We start from the raw sequence: 22,093 nt of genomic DNA on the forward strand, positions 1-22,093 counted from the left end.
CTGCCAGCTTGAGTCAGGTCATTCCCCTCATCAGGCTTTTGCAGAAGCAGCTGGAGAAAGTGAAGGAGGAGCTAAGACGGAGCGATTCCGCTCGGCATGTGGGACTTGTGGATGAAGCCCTTCATTCGCTTTGCCAGGATTCCAGGTTGGTCAATCTGTTGAAATCAGACCACTACGTTTTGGCCACCGTGCTCGATCCTAGGTTTAAAGCCTATGTGGTGTCTCTCTTTCCGGCCGACACAAGCCTGCAGAGGTGCAAAGACCTGCTGGTGAACACACTGTCAGCTGAAGCGGAACGTGACACGTCAACGGCTCCTTCTTCATTTTCTCCTGCAACTGGGGCTGCCAGGAAAAAACTTAGGTATCCTAAGCAACCCGCTGGCGGTGATGCAGGGCAGGCAGGACCAAGTTTGGACATCTGGTCCGGACTGAAGGACCTGGCAACAATTTCTGACATGTCTACTGTCACTGCATATGATACTGTCACCATTGACAGAATGGTGGAGGATTACATCGGTGACAGCATCCAAGTAGGCATGGCAGACAGTCCATACCTGTACTGGCAGGAAAAAGAGGCAATTTGGAGGCCCCTGTACAAACTGGCTCTATTTTACCTGAGTTGCCCCCCCTCCAGTGTGTACTCCGAAAGAGTGTTTAGTGCAGCCGGGAACCTTGTCAGTGAAAGGCGTAGGAGGTTGCTTCCACAGAATGTGGAGAAGATGATGTTCATCAAAATGAATTATCAGCTCTTCCAGGGAGACCAGCCTCCAGAAGGTACAGAGGGACCTGTGGTGGTGGATTCAAGTGGGGACGAGTTAATACTTTGTGAGGATGAGGATGTACACACTGAAGAGGGTGAGGAATCGGTGGATGAGGAGGATGAGGATGACATCTTGCCTCCATAGAGCCAGTTTGTGCAGGGACACATTAATTGCCAGCTTGTTTTGTGGGGGCCCAAACGAACCAATCATTTCAGCCACAGTCGTGTGGCAGACCCTGGCGCTGAAATGATTGGTTTGTTAAAGTGTGCATGTCCTGTTTATACAACATAAGGGTGGGTGGGAGGGCCCAAGGACAATTCCATCTTGCACCTCTTTTTTTTCTTTGCATTATGTACAGTTTGGGGCCTAGTTTTTCAAACTGCCATCCTGTCTGCCACTGCAGTTTCACGCCTAGATGGGTCACGTGTTTGTGCCGCCCACTCGTGTCGCTTAGCATAGTCATCCAGCTACCTCGGTGCAACGTTTTGGACATAAAAACACTATTGTGAGGTGTGAGGTGTTCAGAATAGACTGGAAATGAGTGGAAATTAAGGTTATTGAGGTTAATAATAGCATAGGAGCAGAAAAACCTACAAATTCTGTGATTTTAGCTGTTTTTATGCTTTTTTAAAAAAAATACAGATCCAAAACACAAAACCCAGAACCCAAAACACGGAAGGGTGGTTTTGGCAAAACCAATCCAGATCCAAAACACGAAGAAAGATCCAGATCCAAAACCAAAACACAAAACACGAAAAGTGGCCGGTGCACACCCCTAATACATACACACACTGCATACACACACAGAATACTTACACACACACACACACACAACATACATACACATAGCATACTTAGACACTCCCTAAATGCCGGGCTGCTGCTGCTGGGCGGTCGCGGCGTGAGCCTCCCTCTTTCTAGCTCTCTCTGGGAGGGCTGTGATTGCGGCACACCACCCGGCCACTGCCGCTGCACCTGCCAGCGCTTCCGCATCAGGTGGTATGAAAGCCAGCTGACGAGGAAGCACTGACAGCTGAACAGGCAGCGCCCAGGTAGCACCGATTGTGGGTGGCCTGAGGATGGTGCAGAGATGGAGACAAGGCTGTCTCCATCTCTGAAAAAAATATTTGGTTGGCCAGGTGGGGTTTCTGGGTACTTAGAACCCCCCCTGCGTGCGATAGTGCTGCTTACACAGCTCTCACACGCCAGTCTCTCCGTATCACTCAAGGATATTCCCAACACCATTCCCTGAAGAAGCTTTGGAACATTCTCAAAACCCAGGTGGCCTAGCCGTCTGTATCACAGTTCCATAGACTGACTTGTCTCAGAGGCCCTCATCGTGCAACACTCTGTGTCTAGGGTGTATAGCTGCCAGCACCGGGTTGATGTTGCTATCACTGTTCTTCTTATTTTGCACAACACACTTGATCTCTGCAAACTTGACCTTGAAGCCTTTATTTTCTAGGATGCTTATGTCAATGAGGTTGGTCCACAAGTCTGGTATAAATAGCACATCCAAGACATAGCGGGCGTGCAAATACCTTGCGTGCGATCGCCGGATTTGAATACTTTGGCAGCTGACGGCTGCGTACGAACGCATCTAGCGAGCAGGTCTGAATCAGGCCCTGAGGTCGGAATTGCACATTGTGGAATTATTGCATTCCTGCTCCAGTGCCCCCAAAGCAGACACTACTGGAGCACCACCCGAGGGCATGTACATGGATAGCTATGAGGATCCCTTCACTGGCAATCCCAACAGGCAATGGACAAAGGCACGTGTGACTGTGAGGATGGAGCCACACCAGCAGCACCCAGCGTGCATCCCACAAGTAGCAGGCCTGGAGGCCAGCAGTGCGACTAGAGTGGGTCTTTGCCAGTATGAGGGACAGAGAAGGACAGAAAAACAGAGGCTGAGAAAATAAAAGCTAGGAGGGAATAGAAAAATATATAACAAAAAGATGAAGAGAATTAAATAATGAAATTGAGGAAAATAGGGATATAGATATAGAATAGAGGAAAAGAACAGATATGAAATCAAATTCTCAGTCAAGAACTGCGCAAGTGCTTCCCTGCAAGATGTCCAACAGGCAAGAGAAACTATAAAGTTCCACAGAGCATAGATATAACTCAAAGCACGCCTACACTCCCCTCCTAACTATATCACCAATGAAAATGCAAATATACAAAAACATGCGAACTCAGCCTAGCGAATGGGTCTGAATCGGGCCCTCTGTCCAGTCAGAGTCTGCTGACCCATGCCTCGTGTATAAGAAAACACGCTGGGACATATTAAATGCCTTCTGTCACTCATCTCAGGGCTGTTCACTGTCTGGATCCTTGTGAATTTAACAGAAGTTACGTATCGTTCCTGTATATAAATAAACCTGTGATTTTTCACTTTAACTATTACTGCAGCTTCATTGGATCTCCAATGTACAAATTCTTTCACCTGTACATTTAATAACAGTGAATGGGTCCAGGGGTAACAATCTAAATGAGGAGCGAGTTAGTTTTTTGTTTTACTACTGTATGTACTGCCTTGTGTACAATATACTTAGCAAACAAAATAGATTCCCCTGGAACCCAATTTGCTCAGAAAAGAATTTCATCCAAAGCATTGTTTATGTGCTATGCTCTCTCCTGGGCAGGCTTCAGCCCAAACAGCAGGAGAGCCATGTAATATAGAGGAAGCCGGCCTGGGAGTCAGCTCCTCTCTAATTTACCAGCTGTGTCCAGACTGTACTATGAGCTATCATGGGCCAGCTCCTTCTAAACCTCACAGTTCTCTTGTTTTGTGAACAAGCATCCCCAGGTAAGAGAATCCTGTGCTAAAATAAATGCTTCCAAGCAAATGGAGTTCTAGGGGGTATACAGTCACCATATCAACATTCAAAATGGTGACAATCGTAATGGCAACACGGCAATGATGACAGTTATGATGTCGACATTGTTGAAATGTCGACATGATTCATGTTCACACTAGGAGGAGGGTTATGGTTAGGATAGGGGCAGTGTACTCACCAGTGTTGGATCAGCTGATTGCTGGACCAAAAGATACGTCTGCATCGCTGGAGCCGCTACCAGGTAAGTGATTGCCGTACCGCCAGGACACATAGGGGGTCTAAGTACTAACCCTTGGTTAGTTAGGAGTTGATTGGGTGGTACTTTATCTCCAACCACTTTATATCTCTCTAAGGCTTAGTACATAGACCTCATAGTTTTGTCAACATTCTAATCATGCAGATAAGTCATCGTTGCCGACATGATATCAACATGGTCATGTCGACTCTATGACTGTTGACGAAACAAACCCAGCCCTTCTAGGGAATACGTGACGCACAATGTAATAACTTTGACATGGGAATACTTTTCCACCAGAAGGCGGCAGAAAACTTAATTATCATAACAGGAGTGAACACTTGAATTTTAATTTTTTTTTCAACTGCAGAGATCTCTTCTAATTGATCCCGGCGATATTAATACTGTGCCATTATTATATCAGTTTCACAGCCAAACTTTTATATTAACATTCAGTGTCATGTTTTGTATAATTCAGCTCTGCCTCCTTGAAAAGAGCAGCTACTGTACTTTAGTTTTGATTAATGATTTCAGGGACAGTACACAGACGGCATGCAGGTGTAGATGTCAGTGATAAGGACTCGCTGTACCAAGAACAGCAGAACACAAACTGAGGATGTTCTTTTCTGTCATATGATGTTTGTAGACACAAAGAAAATGGATGAGATAGATGACTTTGCAGATAAATTGAATTCTCCGTCTGCTAAAACTCCAGTGTCTATGTGTCGTATTACCGGCTATATTCTTCAAATAGCTTGTAAAATGTATTGTTCCTTTTATCCAGCAACTCTTGTCCTTCATAGCGTTACAGAGTCAGAATTATACAGAAATAGAGCCAGTATAGAACACTGCAATGCTGCTTCTGGACAGACACAACAGCTCCTAGCAGGTGGGCTAAAAATAATGATAATCTAAAAGCATCTGGCATCCCAGAATCCCACGTCATGTAAGATTGAAGCTTATGGGGATGTTGTAAAACAAGCAAAGTTAAAGACTCAGGAGCCTAATTGTGCCAATGTATCACAGTGCTTTCAGATTTCTTCTAAACACATAGGGTCCTACTTACTACAATCTGCATTTAAAATGCAGATTGTAGTGTGATATTTTCGCATTGCGGATTTAGGAAATATCACAGGGATTTATTAAAAATCCCTTGCCATAAAGTTCTGTCCCTGTGAATCCCCTCCGCAATCTTTTTACCGTATTTTGAAGAAAAAAAACAGTGCGAAGGTGCTGCGCATGAACCGGCCAGCTCGCCTATCCCCCCCCATGACTGCAACTCCCCCAGGGCGGGTAGTGGTTCCAGCAAGCCTTCACCGCACGCTGGTACTTGTGGAACTACAAGTACCAGCATGCGGGGCATTAGGGCCCACTGGTGCCGCTGACCCTCCTGTAAAAGAAATATTAAACAAAAGACAGGACACACATACCATAGGATTTAGGGGGTCTTTTTACTAAGCAGTGTTAGGAGACAGAGTGAAAAGTGATAAGAAAGTGATAAGGTGCCAGCCAATCAGCTCCCAACTGTCATCTCACAGGCTGTGTTTGAAAAATGACAGTTAGGAGCTGATTGGCTGGCACCTTATCACTTTCTTATCACTTTTCACTCTGTCTCCTACAGTAACACTGCTTAGTAAATAGACCCCTATGTCTTTTATCACACATTCACTCACTGATTCACTCACTCACACACACACACTCACACTACATACTTATCTTGTCCCTAGCGCCATTCTGTTCCCTTGTTCAGTAGAATCTAATAGCATAACCTGTAAAAAAAAAAACATACTCACCAACCCCTTGGTTCAGGTTTTCGTCTTTCCATGTAGGCATGTGAGGTCTTTGGAAAACAAAAAAACAGACACCGGACCCCACAGACAGAGGACCGTCCTCTAAGGTCGGTACTTCGCGACTGGCACTCCAGCTGCTGCATATCCTATAGAAAAGTATTGGCTGAACGTTCATTGGCTGAGAGGGGAGCTTGAATTCAATAGTGGGAACCGCAGGGTTATTCAAGTTAGTGACAGTGAGATTCATTCCATCCTGCAATTATGGTACAGGAACCAAGACATTTCCATAGGGCTCCATTGTTCATAAATGTTTTATATTTATTTTTTTCATTTTGTTTTCTTTTACATTTGTTTTTCTACTGTATCTTTCACACTACCCATGTTGTGCATATGGGATGCACAATTGCAAATGAATGGTGTTTCAAGGGCATCTTCCTTTTTAAAAAAAAACTGCACTATTATAACCTGAGCGACAGACTGCCAGGTGGGTTGTTTGATTATTATAATCAGCTATACTGAGGGGGTAGCAGCGGCAAAAGCAGGATTTTGAAAGATGGGGTTTCCAAATAATTAGTTACAGAACCAATGACAAAAAAGTCTAACCAGCATAAGCCTCTAACATTCACTTTATTGTGTACTTCAAGTGTTTTAACATAAATAACAATAAATAATATAAATAACAAAGCATCTGGGCATAAAACTTGCTTATGCACAATATGCAACAGTATGTAAGAACAACATTTAAACTACCAGTGCACTTTACACCACACAGTAGTCACATGTTCATGTTATGACACACAGTAGTGCCCCTTTTACACAATACCCACATTAGTGCCCCTTATACAAAATGCCCACAGTAATAGTGTCCCTTATACAATGGCCACAGTGGTAGTGTCCCTTATACAATGCCCACAGCAGTAGTGCCTCTTATACAATGGCAACAGCAGTAGTGCTCCCTATGCAGTGCCCCCAGCAGTGGTGCCCCTTATGCAGTGCCCACAGTAGCGGTGTCCCTTATGCAGTGCTCCCTATGCAATGCCCCCATTAGTAGTGCCCCCAGTAGTAATGCACCCATTCCTTTAGAATGTAAGCTCTCACGAGCAGGGACCTCTTCCCTCATGTGCTTCTCCTTACACTTTCTTCTACTCCTTACTCCCCATAAGGGCACCTAACACGTCTCTAACAGCTCCATGCTGCTTATTGTGAGTGTTTTAATCACTATTGCAGCAATTTATATAATGTCCTTCACTGTACTGTAAGTTACTTTTTTTTTTTTTTATTATTTGTTCACTTATTAGTTTTATGTACTATGTAAGGTGCTGCGGAACACTTGTGGCACCATATAAATAAAGGATAATAATAATAATAATAATAATAATAATAGTAGTGCCCCCATTAGTAATGCACTCTGAAGTAATGCCCCCCAGTAGTAATGCCCCCAGTACTAGTGCCCCCATTAGTAGTTCCCCCAGTAGTAATGCACCCATTAGTAGTGCCCCCAGTAGTAATGCACCCATTAGTAGTGCCCCCATTAGTAATGAACCAACTAGCAGTGCCCCCAGTAGTAATGCACCCATTACTAGTGCCTCCATTAGTAATGAAGCCAGTAGTAGTGTCCCAGTAGTAATGCCCCCTGTAGTAGTGCCCCCAGTGTTAATACCCCCTACAGTAATGCCCCCATTAGTAGTGCCCAGAGTGGAAATGCCCCCAGTAGTAAATTCCACATTGGTAATGTCCCCTATAGTAGTGACCGAAGTAGTAATGCCCCCATTAGTAATATCCCCATTAGTTGTGCCCCCAGTGGTAATGCTCCCTATAGTAGATGCCCGCAGTGGTAGTGCCTCTAAAAAGATTAAATAAAATTAAAAATACAAATACAATACTTACCTTAAGCCCTGCTCCTGCATCCGCTGCCGTCCGGTCTGAGTGCTCCTCGGATCTATGGGAGAGACGTCATGACGTCTCTCCCATAGTGCTCACTGCGGAAGCCAGAGCTCAGGAGTGAGCTACATCCTCTGGCTGCTGCTGCGGGGAAGGAGCCGGGTGCCCGCTGGTAACGAAATCTCAGTGGGTACCCGGCAAATGGAGCCATCCTGCCACTGCTGGAGGGGAGGTACGGGTAGATGTAGCAATGGGCAGGGGGTGTTTCTAGGTACTCAGAACCGCCAGTGCGTGTATGGATAGCTCAAAGGTAGATGCAGTTACAGTAGTGGCTGTGAAATTTGCTGCAGCCACTACTACTTCTTAATGGCTGATGGGTGTCCTATTGATGCTAATCCCGTTGCCACTGTGTACTGTATCTGTTGCGCAGTGGTAATGCGGAAAATTGATTTTTGTACCCACCATAAAATCTCTTCCTCGTAATCCACCTGGGGGACACTGTAGTCTTGATTATGAGTAGAGGGGCTGGCACAGGAGTATATACACTAACAGGTTAGTATAGGTGTATAGAAAAAGGGTGTAGGCAGGTGCACTGGTTCCACTGTAAGGTGGAAAAAGTATTTATAAACCAATATATGAAAAGGTCAGAGTAGAACAAAACATATTCCTTGAACAATTTAGGGAAAAGGTAAGAAAAAATATAGGTATTGAGACCCGAGGTGCTCCCTAGAGCAGCAGTTAGTCACTATATGGAAAGGGAAAGAAAGCTCATTTTTGGGACACTCTTTTTGAAAATTGTCAATATTAAACTTAATGGACTCACAACACCGACAAGATTTACACAAAACACACTGGTTGGTGTGCCTACACCGATGGAGTGCTAAAATTGAATATACAATAGTTATGTGCTATGCGGTGGTGTGACCTTTGGTTAGGTAACCCTAGTATACATTATAATAACATCTCCATGGTGACCCTTAGCACACACAGAAATTATATTCAGGTGATTGACAGAAGATAGATAGGGCCTTGAGTAATTATCTATCAAGCACTATGAAATGTAGTAATAAAGGTCTAGGGGTATATTTACTACAGTGCAGGTTTTTAGAAGTGGAGATCAGATTCTACTTAACATTTATCTAGCACCTTCTAGAAGATAATAGACAGACTCTGGTTGGTTGCTATGGGCAACATCTCCATTTCAAACTATGAATATTACACTGTGGTACGGGTGGCAGCATCACAAATCACAATACTTGTATGAATATTACACTGCGGTATGACCTACAGCGTCACAATACTGGTATGAATATTGCACTGCCGTATGACCTACAATATCACAGTACTTGTATGACTATTACACTGCCGTATGACCTACAACGTCACAATACTTTTATGAATATTACACTGCAGTATGAGCCTACAGCATCACAATAATTGTATGAATATTACACTGCAGTATGAGCCTACAGCATCACAATACTTGTATGAATATTACACTGCAGTATGACCTACAGCGTTACAATACTTTTATGAATATTACACTGCGGTATGGCCAGCAGCGTCATAATACTTGTATGAAATATTACACTGCCGTATGACCTACAGCATCACAATACTTTATGAATATTACACTGCAGTATGACCTACAGCATCACAATACTTTATGAATATTACACTGCGGTACGGCCGGCAGCGTCACAATACTTGTATGAAATATTACACTGCCATATGACCTACAGCGTCACAATACGTGTATGATCATTACACTGCGGTATGAACCTATAGCATCACAATACTTTATGAATATTACACTGCGGTATGGCTGGCAGAGTAACAATACTTGTATGAAATATTACACTGCCGTATGACCTACAGTGTCACAATACGTGTATGATCATTACACTGCGGTATGAACCTACAGCGTCACAATACTGTATGAATATTACACTGCGGTATGAACATACAGCATCACAATACTTATATGATTATTACACTGCTGTATGACCTTCTACAGTGTCACAATACTTGTATGAATATTACACTGTGGTGTAACCTACAGCGTCACAATACGTGTATGAATATTACACTGCAGTACGGCTGGCAGCATCACAATACTTTTATGAAATATTACACTGCAATATGACCTACAGCGTCACAATATTACACTGCGGTGTGAACGTACAGCGTCACAATACTTTATGAATATAACACTGCGGTACGGTCGGCAGTGTCACAATATTTGTATGAATATTACACTGTGGTATGACCTATAGCGTCACAATAGGTGTATGAATATTACACTACAGTGTGGCCAGTGAATAAAAAGAATATTTCCAGCACCTGAAACTACCAATGTACTGAAACAAACCTGCTGCAGTTAGTGGAGGACAAAAATTGCCAACTCCACAAAGATACACATTAAAAAGTAAAAACTGCTAGATAGAAACAGTCACCAATTGACATACTATAATAATTTATTGTAACAATAAAGACATTTTGCTACACAGTAAAAACAACTGACTAGTCACTGCAAAAATGTATCATACAATGAACTAGCATATAAAAATAATGACAAATAAATCATACATACAGCATAAAATATGAACTATATAAATGGTGAATAAAATTCCAGCTGAATATATATAAATGAGGCAGATGAAATCTATAAGTATGGACCGGATAAGGAGAAGATGAGGATCATGTAAAATGTCAATGGACTGCTTAATGTCTGTGTGTAACATACAAGAGTTACCTTCCTCTTAGTTTCATAGCACAAGCTCCAGCTGCTTTAATAAATTCCTTCCAACACCAAAAAACTTTGTTAGTGATCATGTGTTGTTGTGGCGCTGTGCGGCAGCTCTCTGTGTTGGATCCGTCCGGGAGCTCAAAAATCCTGTGGCTCACTCTCACTGTTGGTTCCCACAGGCTATAGTACTGGGACCAAGTGCTGTAGTGGTTAGCACTAGGGCATGCAGTGTGCCAGGATCAGCAGATACTCCATGTCTTAGTGAATCGCAAACCTCAATTCAGGGTGCTTGGTGGGAAGGAAATACTCTTGAGCTCGGTCTGGACAATGTGAAGGTAAGTGAGGCAGCAACTAGTTTCATCCAATACTTTGGACTTTTGCAAGCACAAATCACAATACTTGTATGAATATTACACTGCGGTATGACTACACAGCGCCACAATACTTTTATGAATATTACACTGCGGTATGGCCGGCAGTGTAACTAAAAAATTTTTTAGAAGTGGAGATCAGATTCTACTTAACATTTATCTAGCACCTTCTAGATGATAATAGATAGACTCTGATTGGTTGCTATTGGCAACATCTCCATTTCAAACTATGAATATTACACTGCGGTACGGCTGGCAGCATCACAAATCACAATACTTGTATGAATATTACACTGCGTTATGGCCTACAGCATCACAATACGTGTATGAATGTTACACGGTGTTATGGCCTACAGCGTAACAATACGTATATGAATATTACATTGGTGTATGACCTAGAGCATCACAATATGTGTATGAATGTTACACTGCAGTACGGCCCGGGAGCGTCACAATACTACTAATATTATATTACAATGCGGTATGCAGGGCCGACTCTACCATTAGGCAGCTTTAGGCAGCTGCCTAGGGCACCAAGAGCCTGCCTAGCACAATATTAAGGAAGTCTCTGAGAGGGACATTCTTTTTGAACTAAATGCAGGTGACTGCTGTGAAACTTGTAAGATGCCGCCTCCTAACTTTCACCGGAGGGGCTGGAAAATGGGTCTTGGTGGTGGTGGGGGCGGTTCAGTAGGCTGAAGTTTTGCCTAGGGTGCCGAGGCACTGTGCACCGGACCTGGCGGTATGACCTACAGCATCACAATACGTGTATGACACTGCGGTACAGCCAGCAGCATCACAGTGCTTATATGGATACACTGGAGGGGTACGGCCTGCAGCATCACAGTGCTTATATGCATACACTGGAGGGGTACGGCCTGCAGCATCACAGTGCTTATATGGATACACTGGGGTACAGCACAAAAAAATATACATTTATTTTTTTGTAACTTATTATTTTTTTTGCTTTTTTATTGACTTTTTTTTTTTACAGCCTGTGAATGCCCTTGGATGGACAGCACACCCCTGTATAGCACACACCTGGATGGACAGTACAACCCTGGACAGCACACCCCTTGATGGACAGCAGAGCACACCCCTGGATGGACAACACAGCCCCCAGGACAGAGCACAGCACATCCCTGGATGGACAACACAGCCCCCTGGACAGAGAACAGCACACCTCTGGATGGACAACACAGCCCCCTGGACAGAGAACAGCACACCCCTGGATGGACAACACAGCCCCCTGGACAGAGAACAGCACACCCCTGGATGGGCAACACAGCCCCCTGGACAGTGAACAGCACACCCCTGGATGGACAACACAGCCCCCTGGACAGAGAACAGCACACCCCTGGATGGGCAACACAGCCCCCTGGACAGAGAACAGCACACCCCTGGATGGGCAACACAGCCCCCTGGACAGAGAACAGCACACCCCTTGATGGGCAACACAGCCCCCTGGACTGAGCACAGCACACCTCTGGATTGGACAACACGGCCCCCTAAATGGAGAACAGCACACCCCTGGATGGGCAACACAGCCCTCTGGACAGAGAACAGCACACCCCTGGATTGGACAATACAGCACACCCCTGTATTGGACAAGACAGCCCCCCTGGACGGAGCACAGCACAGCCAGACAGCCCGGGACTCGGCAAGGAAATGGCGCCGATCACCACAGGTAGGGACTTATATACAATTCAAATCCTGTGAGAATCCGACAGTGGGAAGATGATGTTGTGCCTCGTTTTAGATTCCGAGTCAGACGGGAAAACCAGAGCCAGACTCGGATCCTACTAGGATCCACTATGATCGTGTGGGTCCAGTTCTCTAAGAACTGGTCCCGCTAATCTCTACTAAAAACCTGCACTTTAGTACATATACTGTACCCCCTATTGTGTAAAAATCAATAGTCAATGCAGAGAATGGTATCTCTTTCCCCTTGCGAGAGGCAAGTGTACTCTTTTATAGAAATCAAATATTCAAGAGGCACATATACTAATCTTAGCACATAAGAAATATAAGGACAATACAAACCATCCGGAGAAAAATGTCCCCAAAATGTGTAGTATTTATATATTACTAGCACATATATCATATACACAGGTTTGTTTTTATAAAAAAAATCAATATGTCAGATATTGCTCACACAGTTATTGGCAATTACAGCAGCACATTATGCAAATAAATCAGGAGCGTATCTACAATGGGTGGAGGGTGTACGGTGTACACGGGCCCCTGCACCCATATTATCTAATACTTACCTCTCCGAGGTCCCACGTAGGGTGTCTCAGCCCTGCACAAAACGCTGGAATATGTCAGCCGCGGCCATTTTTCCAATGTTTTGTGAATGCGCAGTGAGGAAACCCCTGGGATAATGGAGGCTGCACCATTTTCCCGGCAACCTGCACATGCACAGTAGACTCTGGACTAGTGGCCAGAGTCTACTGATGCTACGGTTGCCGGTCAGCTGCGTCAATCTGCTGCCGGCCACTGGGGAGAGGGCCCTGGACAGGGAATGCACATGGGCCCTTTGCATGCTGCACAATGGGTTACTATGCTGCACATTAGACTATTACGCCATACTTGCCTACCCTCCGGGAGCCTCACGAAAATCAGGTAACACTCCCGGCTTCCGGAAAGGCAGGCAAGCCTCCCGGCAGCTACCGACCCCTCCGTCCCCCCCCTGCAGTTATAAGAGAAACCCCCGCAGCGTGGGAGGCCGATGACACGATTCACACTGATTCAATTAATTTTGACCCCACCCCCTGCTTCACAATGCTGGTAGTCTCAGCATTGCGTAGCGGGAGTGGGGCCAAAATGACACGATTGCATGGCCGCACGCCTGCTCCGCCCACAAATGCCGGGTAAGCTGTCCGGCCATGTCCCCTATGCTGGCCATGGCCCCTGCTATGCTGACCTGGCTGCTCCCTCCCGGGAGGGGTAGCCAGAATGTCCGCAACCCTGTATTACGCTGGGCATCAGTGCTGTAACACTATCATACAGTACTGTTAGTTGGCTATAAGTGGAACTGCCGGCTAAAAAGTGGACTTTAATAATGAGATTTGGAATCTACATCAGTAGTTGCTATGTAAAAATGGACTCCCAATGGGGATGATTCTCAGCAGGACGGATGTCTGCTAACTACATTATGCTAATGGGGGGAAATGAAGATGCACGCTCTAAGTATTAAGAATACTGAATATGAAAATATATATAATAAACTGTCAATTAACATGGTTTTCTATTAACCACTTAACTGACAAATTCTTTTTCCAAAAACCGCTCCAAAATTGTCGGTTTCTTTTATGATTGAATTAGGACACGAACATAATTTGAAACTTATCCATCACTATTTTATTTGAAAAAAATATTTTTTTAAAACACAGTATAACATAAAAATAGCAATTTTTATGTTATACTGTAGTGGTGGCCATTGACGGCTGTAGCATCGATGGTTCAACCATCGTTAGTAGCCATCAATTGTTTTGCGATTGGTCGAGGAGATCTGTGTAGACCACAACTGCCGATGTTTCCTAAACATCGATTGAGGGTTACCATCGATGGTGCAACATTGATGGCCACCAGCAATGACAAACCTCTTGTTTTCAGTCAGCCCATCGATGTTTTGTAACCCATCGATGGTCGGTTGCCATCCCTAATCAGAGACTCTGCGATATCCATCAATATCGAACATATATATATATATATATATATATATAAATATATCAAACATATATATATATCGAACATATATATATATAACTGCTGCTTACACACACATATATGTGTGTATACGTATATATATATATATATATATATATACACTAGGGGTGTGCACCGGCCACTTTTCGTGTTTTGTGTTTTGGTTTTGGATCTGGATCTTTCTTCGTGTTTTGGATCTGGATTGGTTTTGCCAAAACCACCCTTCCGTGTTTTGGGTTCTGGGTTTTGTGTTTTGGATCTGTATTTTTTTTTAAAAAAGCATAAAAACAGCTAAAATCACAGAATTTGTAGGTTTTTCTGCTCCTATGCTATTATTAACCTCAATAACCTTAATTTCCACTCATTTCCAGTCTATTCTGAACACCTCACACCTCACAATAGTGTTTTTATGTCCAAAAGGTTGCACCGAGGTAGCTGGATGACTATGCTAAGCGACACGAGTGGGCGGCACAAACACGTGACCCATCTAGGCGTGAAACTGCAGTGGCAGACAGGATGGCAGTTTGAAAAACTAGGCCCCAAACTGTACATAATGCAAAGAAAAAAAAGAGGTGCAAGATGGAATTGTCCTTGGGCCCTCCCACCCACCCTTATGTTGTATAAACAGGACATGCACACTTTAACAAACCAATCATTTCAGCGCCAGGGTCTGCCACACAACTGTGGCTGAAATGATTGGTTCGTTTGGGCCCCCACAAAACAAGCTGGCAATTAATGTGTCCCTGCACAAACTGGCTCTATGGAGGCAAGATGTCATCCTCATCCTCCTCATCCACCGATTCCTCACCCTCTTCAGTGTGTACATCCTCATCCTCACAAAGTATTAACTCGTCCCCACTGGAATCCACCACCACAGGTCCCTCTGTACCTTCTGGAGGCTGGTCTCCCTGGAAGAGCTGATAATTCATTTTGATGAACATCATCTTCTCCACATTCTGTGGAAGCAACCTCCTACGCCTTTCGCTGACAAGGTTCCCGGCTGCACTAAACACTCTTTCGGAGTACACACTGGAGGGGGGGCAACTCAGGTAAAATAGAGCCAGTTTGTACAGGGGCCTCCAAATTGCCTCTTTTTCCTGCCAGTACAGGTATGGACTGTCTGCCATGCCTACTTGGATGCTGTCACCGATGTAATCCTCCACCATTCTGTCAATGGTGACAGTATCATATGCAGTGACAGTAGACATGTCAGAAATTGTTGCCAGGTCCTTCAGTCCGGACCAGATGTCCAAACTTGGTCCTGCCTGCCCTGCATCACCGCCAGCGGGTTGCTTAGGATACCTAAGTTTTTTCCTGGCAGCCCCAGTTGCAGGAGAAAATGAAGAAGGAGCCGTTGACGTGTCACGTTCCGCTTCAGCTGACAGTGTGTTCACCAGCAGGTCTTTGCACCTCTGCAGGCTTGTGTCGGCCGGAAAGAGAGACACCACATAGGCTTTAAACCTAGGATCGAGCACGGTGGCCAAAACGTAGTGGTCTGATTTCAACAGATTGACCAACCTGGAATCCTGGCAAAGCGAATGAAGGGCTTCATCCACAAGTCCCACATGCCGAGCGGAATCGCTCCGTCTTAGCTCCTCCTTCACTTTCTCCAGCTGCTTCTGCAAAAGCCTGATGAGGGGAATGACCTGACTCAAGCTGGCAGTGTCTGAACTGACTTCACGTGTGGCAAGTTCGAAGGGCTGGAGAACCTTGCACAACACGGAAATCATTCTCCACTGCGCTTGAGTCAGGTGCATACCCCCTCCTTTGCCTATGTCATAGGTGGATGTATAGGCTTGTATGGCCTTTTGCTGCTCCTCCATCCTCTGAAGCATATAGAGGGTTGAGTTCCACCGCGTCACAACCTCTTGCTTCAGGTGATGGCGGGGCAGGTTCAAGAGTGTTTGCTGGCGCTCCAGTCTTCGGCACGCAGTCGCTGAATGGCGAAAGTGGCCAGAAATTTTTCGGGCCACCCAAAGCGTCTCCTGCACGCCCCTGTCGCTTTTCAGAAAATTCTGCACCACCAAGTTTATTGTGTGAGCAAAACATGGGACGTGCTGGAATTTGCCCAGATGTAATGCCCGCACAATATTGGTGGCGTTGTCAGATATCACAAATCCCCAGGAGAGTCTAAGTGGGGTAAGCCACTGGGCGATGATTTCCCTCAGTTTCTCTAAGAGGTTGTCGGCGGTGTGCCTCTTACTGAAACCGGTGATACACAGCGTAGCCTGCCTTGTAACGAGCTGGCATTTCTGAGATGCTGCTACTGGTGACGCTGCTGCTGTTGCTGCGTAAGGTGATACATCTACCAAGTGGGCTGTCACAGTCATATAGTCCTTAGTCTGCCCTGTTCCACTTGTCCACATGTCCGTGGTTAAGTGGACATTGTGTACAACGGCATTTTTCAGGACACTGAGGACACTTTTTCTGACGTTTCTGTACAGTCTCGGTATCGCCTGCCTAGTGAAGTGGAATCTAGACGGGATTTGGAACCGGGGACACACTACCTCCATCAATTGTCTAAATCCCACTGCACTAATGGCGGATACCGGACGCACGTCTAACACCAACATAGCAGTCAAGGCCTCAGTTATACGTTTTGCTTCAGGATGACTGCTGTCGTACTTCATCCTCCTCGCTAAGGACTGTTGGAGGGTCAATTGTTTAGTAAAAGTAGTGGTGTTCCTACTTCCTCTCTGGGATGATGAACGACTCCCAGCAGCAGCAACAGCAGCAGCGGCAGCAGTAGGCGTAGCAATGCAGGATCCTCCAGAGGAATCCCGGATAGGAGAGTCAGTCATGCCAGTGACATGGCCTGCAGGACTACTTCCGATCCTAACTAAGGAGGAAATTGACGAGGAGGGAGTTGACGGTGTGGTTTGCAGGCGCTTGGATACAACAGGACAACGGGATTTAGGTGTCCCTGGACTGCTTACGGTCTTAGCCAAAGTTTCTGAACTTGACAGTAACTTTTTATGAACGCGCTGCAGGTGCCGTATAAGGGAGGATGTTCCTAGGTGGTTGACGTCCCTACCCCTACTTATTTCACCTTTACATATGGTACATATGGCAAGACAGTTGTTGTCCGGATTTGGATAGAAATATTGCCAGACCAAAGAGGTGGAATGTTTGGTCTTCTGCCCAGGCATGACCGTGATGGGCTTTTTCATCCCACGGACAACAACTGTCTCCCCCGGAGCCTGATTTAAACAAACCACATCACCATCAGAATCCTCCTCGCCAACTTCCTCCTCAGCGCCAGCTACACCAGTATCCTCATCCTGTTGTACTTCAACAGTGACATCTTCAATTTGCATATCAGCAAGTGGACTGTGGGTGCTCCTTTCAGCACTTGCAGGGGGCGTGCAAATGGTGGAAAGAGCCACCTCTTCCTGTCCAGTGCTGGGAAGGTCAGGCATCGCAACCACCACCACACTTGGACTCTCCTTGGGGATTTGTGATATCTTCTTAGAAAGCACAGTTCTTCGCTGTGCTTTTGCCAGCTTAACTCTTTTGATTTTTTTAGTGGGAGGAGGGCTTCCATCGTCATGTGAAGCTGAACCACTAGTCATGAACATACTAGGGATCGACCTTAGCCGTTCCTTGCCACTCCGTGTCGTAAATGGCATATTGGCAAGTTTACGTTTCTCTTCAGCTGATTTAAATGTCTTTTTCAAGGTCATTTTCCTGAACTTTGCCATTTGGGATTGTATGTGCCCTCTACTATGACATTGGGCATCGGCCTTGGCAGACGACGTTGATGGCATGTTATCGTCTATGTCATGACTAGTGGCAGCAGCTTCAGCACTAGGAGGAAGTGGTTCTTGATCTTTCTCTATTTTATTTTTATCGGAGAAAGTTTGGTCCTCCATTTATGTTATATCGATTTGATATATACGTGCGGCTAAACACAGAAAATAATTTTTTTTTGGGTTTGGACTGGAGTGTACTTTGTGGGTTACAGCACCCTTTAACGGTCAAGCCAGCCGGCCCTTTACTTATGACACAGGCGCACGCTTGGCACTACTTTGTTGATGCACGTGCGGCTACTGCGCACACAATTCACAAACACAGAAAATAATTTTTTTTTGGTTTGGACTGGAGTGTACTTTCGGGGGTTACAGCACCCTTTAACGGTCAAGCCAGCCGGCCCTTTACTTATGACACAGGCGCACGCTTGGCACTACTTTGTTGATGCACGTGCGGCTACTGCGCACACAATTCACAAACACAGAAAATAATTTTTTTTTTTGGTTTGGACTGGAGTGTACTTTCGGGGGTTACAGCACCCTTAACGGTCAAGCCAGCCGGCCCTTTACTTATGACACAGGCGCACGCTTGGCACTACTTTGTTGATGCACGTGCGGCTACTGCGCACACAATTCACAAACACAGAAAATAATTTTTTTTTGGTTTGGACTGGAGTGTACTTTCGGGGGTTACAGCACCCTTTAACGGTCAAGCCAGCCGGCCCTTTACTTATGACACAGGCGCACGCTTGGCACTACTTTGTTGATGCACGTGCGGCTACTGCGCACACAATTCACAAACACAGAAAATAATTTTTTTTTTGGTTTGGACTGGAGTGTACTTTGGGGGTTACAGCACCCTTTAACGGTCAAGCCAGCCGGCCCTTTACTTATGACACAGGCGCACGCTTGGCACTACTTTGTTGATGCACGTGCGGCTACTGCGCACACAATTCACAAACACAGAAAATATTTTTTTTTTTGGTTTGGACTGGAGTGTACTTTCGGGGGTTACAGCACCCTTAACGGTCAAGCCAGCCGGCCCTTTACTTATGACACAGGCGCACGCTTGGCACTACTTTGTTGATGCACGTGCGGCTACTGCGCACACAATTCACAAACACAGAAAATAATTTTTTTTTGGTTTGGACTGGAGTGTACTTTCGGGGGTTACAGCACCCTTTAACGGTCAAGCCAGCCGGCCCTTTACTTATGACACAGGCGCACGCTTGGCACTACTTTGTTGATGCACGTGCGGCTACTGCGCACACAATTCACAAACACAGAAAATAATTTTTTTTTTGGTTTGGACTGGAGTGTACTTTCGGGGGTTACAGCACCCTTAACGGTCAAGCCAGCCGGCCCTTTACTTATGACACAGGCGCACGCTTGGCACTACTTTGTTGATGCACGTGCGGCTACTGCGCACACAATTCACAAACACAGAAAATAATTTTTTTTTGGTTTGGACTGGAGTGTACTTTCGGGGGTTACAGCACCCTTTAACGGTCAAGCCAGCCGGCCCTTTACTTATGACACAGGCGCACGCTTGGCACTACTTTGTTGATGCACGTGCGGCTACTGCGCACACAATTCACAAACACAGAAAATAATTTTTTTTTTGGTTTGGACTGGAGTGTACTTTCGGGGGTTACAGCACCCTTAACGGTCAAGCCAGCCGGCCCTTTACTTATGACACAGGTGCACGCTTGGCACTACTTTGTTGATGCACGTGCGGCTACTGCGCACACAATTCACAAACACAGAAAATAATTTTTTTTTTGGTTTGGACTGGAGTGTACTTTCGGGGGTTACAGCACCCTTAACGGTCAAGCCAGCCGGCCCTTTACTTATGACACAGGCGCACGCTTGGCACTACTTTGTTGATGCACGTGCGGCTACTGCGCACACAATTCACAAACACAGAAAATAATTTTTTTTTGGTTTGGACTGGAGTGTACTTTCGGGGGTTACAGCACCCTTAACGGTCAAGCCAGCCGGCCCTTTACTTATGACACAGGCGCACGCTTGGCACTACTTTGTTGATGCACGTGCGGCTACTGCGCACACAATTCACAAACACAGAAAATAATTTTTTTTTTGGTTTGGACTGGAGTGTACTTTCGGGGGTTACAGCACCCTTAACGGTCAAGCCAGCCGGCCCTTTACTTATGACACAGGCGCACGCTTGGCACTACTTTGTTGATGCACGTGCGGCTACTGCGCACACAATTCACAAACACAGAAAATAATTTTTTTTTGGTTTGGACTGGAGTGTACTTTCGGGGGTTACAGCACCCTTTAACGGTCAAGCCAGCCGGCCCTTTACTTATGACACAGGCGCACGCTTGGCACTACTTTGTTGATGCACGTGCGGCTACTGCGCACACAATTCACAAACACAGAAAATATATTATATTTTTAGCACTTGGGGGGAGCACCCCTGATGGACAGAGCACCCCCTGGACAACACTACAGCACCTCTTTAGGACTGGGACACTGCACAGGACTTTGGAGTGGACACAGCCCCTATGGAGAACTGACTGCACAACACAGTCCAGCCAGCCCCTATGGACTTTGAAGTAGTGGACACAGCCCCTATTAACAACAGCAGCACAGCACAACACAGCCAGCCCCTATGGACTTTGAAGTAGTGGACAACAGCAGCACTACACTACACTACACTACACAGCCCTAACTCCCACCCTCCCTCTTCACTGTCCACAGCCGAGTGAGAAAATGGCGCCGACGTGGGTACCTTATATAGGATCCAAAACCCGCGAGACTCGGAAGGCGGGAAGATGACGTTTTGCCTCGATTTCAGAATCCGAGTCAGGCGGGAAAAGTCGAGCCTGACTCGGATCGGACTCGGATCGGGGGGGCTCGGGGGGGTTCGGATTTCAGAAATCCGAACCCGCTCACCCCTAATATACACACACACACATTATATATGTATATATATATATATATATACATATATATACACATAACATATGTATGTATATACATATATACACACATATGTGTATATATATATATATATATATATATATACATATGTGTGTGTATATATGTGTATATATACAGTCAGGTCCATAAATATTGGGACATTGACAGAATTTTCAGATTTTGGCCTCTATTCACCACCACAATGGTTTTGAAATGAAACAAACAAGATGTGCTTTAACTGCAGACTTTTAGATTTAATTTGAGGGTAATTACATCCAAATCAGGTGAACGGTGTAGGAATTACAACAGTTTCTATATGTGCCTCCCACTTTTTAAGGGGCCAAAAGTAATGGGACTATCAACTCAAAAGCTATTTCATGGACAGGTGTGGGCTATTCCCTCATTATTTCATTATCAATTAAGCAGGTAAAACGTCTGGAGTTGATTCTAGGTGTGACATTTGCATTTGGAATCAGTTGCTGTCGACTCTCAATATGAGATCCAAAGAGTTGTCACTATCAGTGAAGCAAGCCATCATTAGGCTGAAAAATCAAAACAAACCCATCAGAGAGATAGCAAAAACATTAGGTGTGGCCAAATCAACTGTTTGGAACATTCTTAAAAAGAAAGAACGCACCGGAGAGCTCAGCAACACCAAAAGACCCGAAAGACCATGGAAAACAACTGTGGTGGATGACAAAATAATTATTTCTCTGGTGAAGAAAAACCCCTTCACAACAGTTGGCAAAATCAAGAACACTCTCCGGGAGGTAGATGTATATGTGTCAAAGTCAACAATGAAGAGAAGAGTTCACAAGAGTGAATATAGAGGGTTCACCACAAGATGCAAACCACTGGTGAGCCACAAAAACAGGAAGACCAGATTAGAGTTTGCCAAACAACATCTAAAAAAGCCATTACAATTCAGGAACAACATCCTATGAACAGATGAGACAAAGATCAACTTGTACCAGAGTGATGGGAAGAGAAGAGAAGGAAAGGAACTGCTCATGATCCAAAACATACCACCTCATCAGTGAAGCATGGTGGTGGT

General features: G+C 45.2%; 1 long non-coding RNA gene across 1 annotated transcript in view; it reads left to right on the plus strand.

Annotated features, from left to right (window-relative positions):
• The first annotated feature begins 3,484 nt into the window (after positions 1 to 3,484).
• Positions 3,485 to 22,093, plus strand: part of LOC148474466 (uncharacterized) — an 86,430-nt gene continuing 67,821 nt past the window's right edge. The window contains exon 1 of the long non-coding RNA XR_015872879.1: positions 3,485 to 3,573. This is a non-coding gene — a long non-coding RNA (uncharacterized LOC148474466). The remainder of the gene's footprint in view (positions 3,574 to 22,093) is intronic.

Source organism: Taudactylus pleione, unplaced genomic scaffold, assembly GCF_031769625.1.
Source record: "Taudactylus pleione unplaced genomic scaffold, aTauple2 ptg000842l, whole genome shotgun sequence".
Taxonomy (NCBI): domain Eukaryota; kingdom Metazoa; phylum Chordata; class Amphibia; order Anura; family Myobatrachidae; genus Taudactylus; species Taudactylus pleione.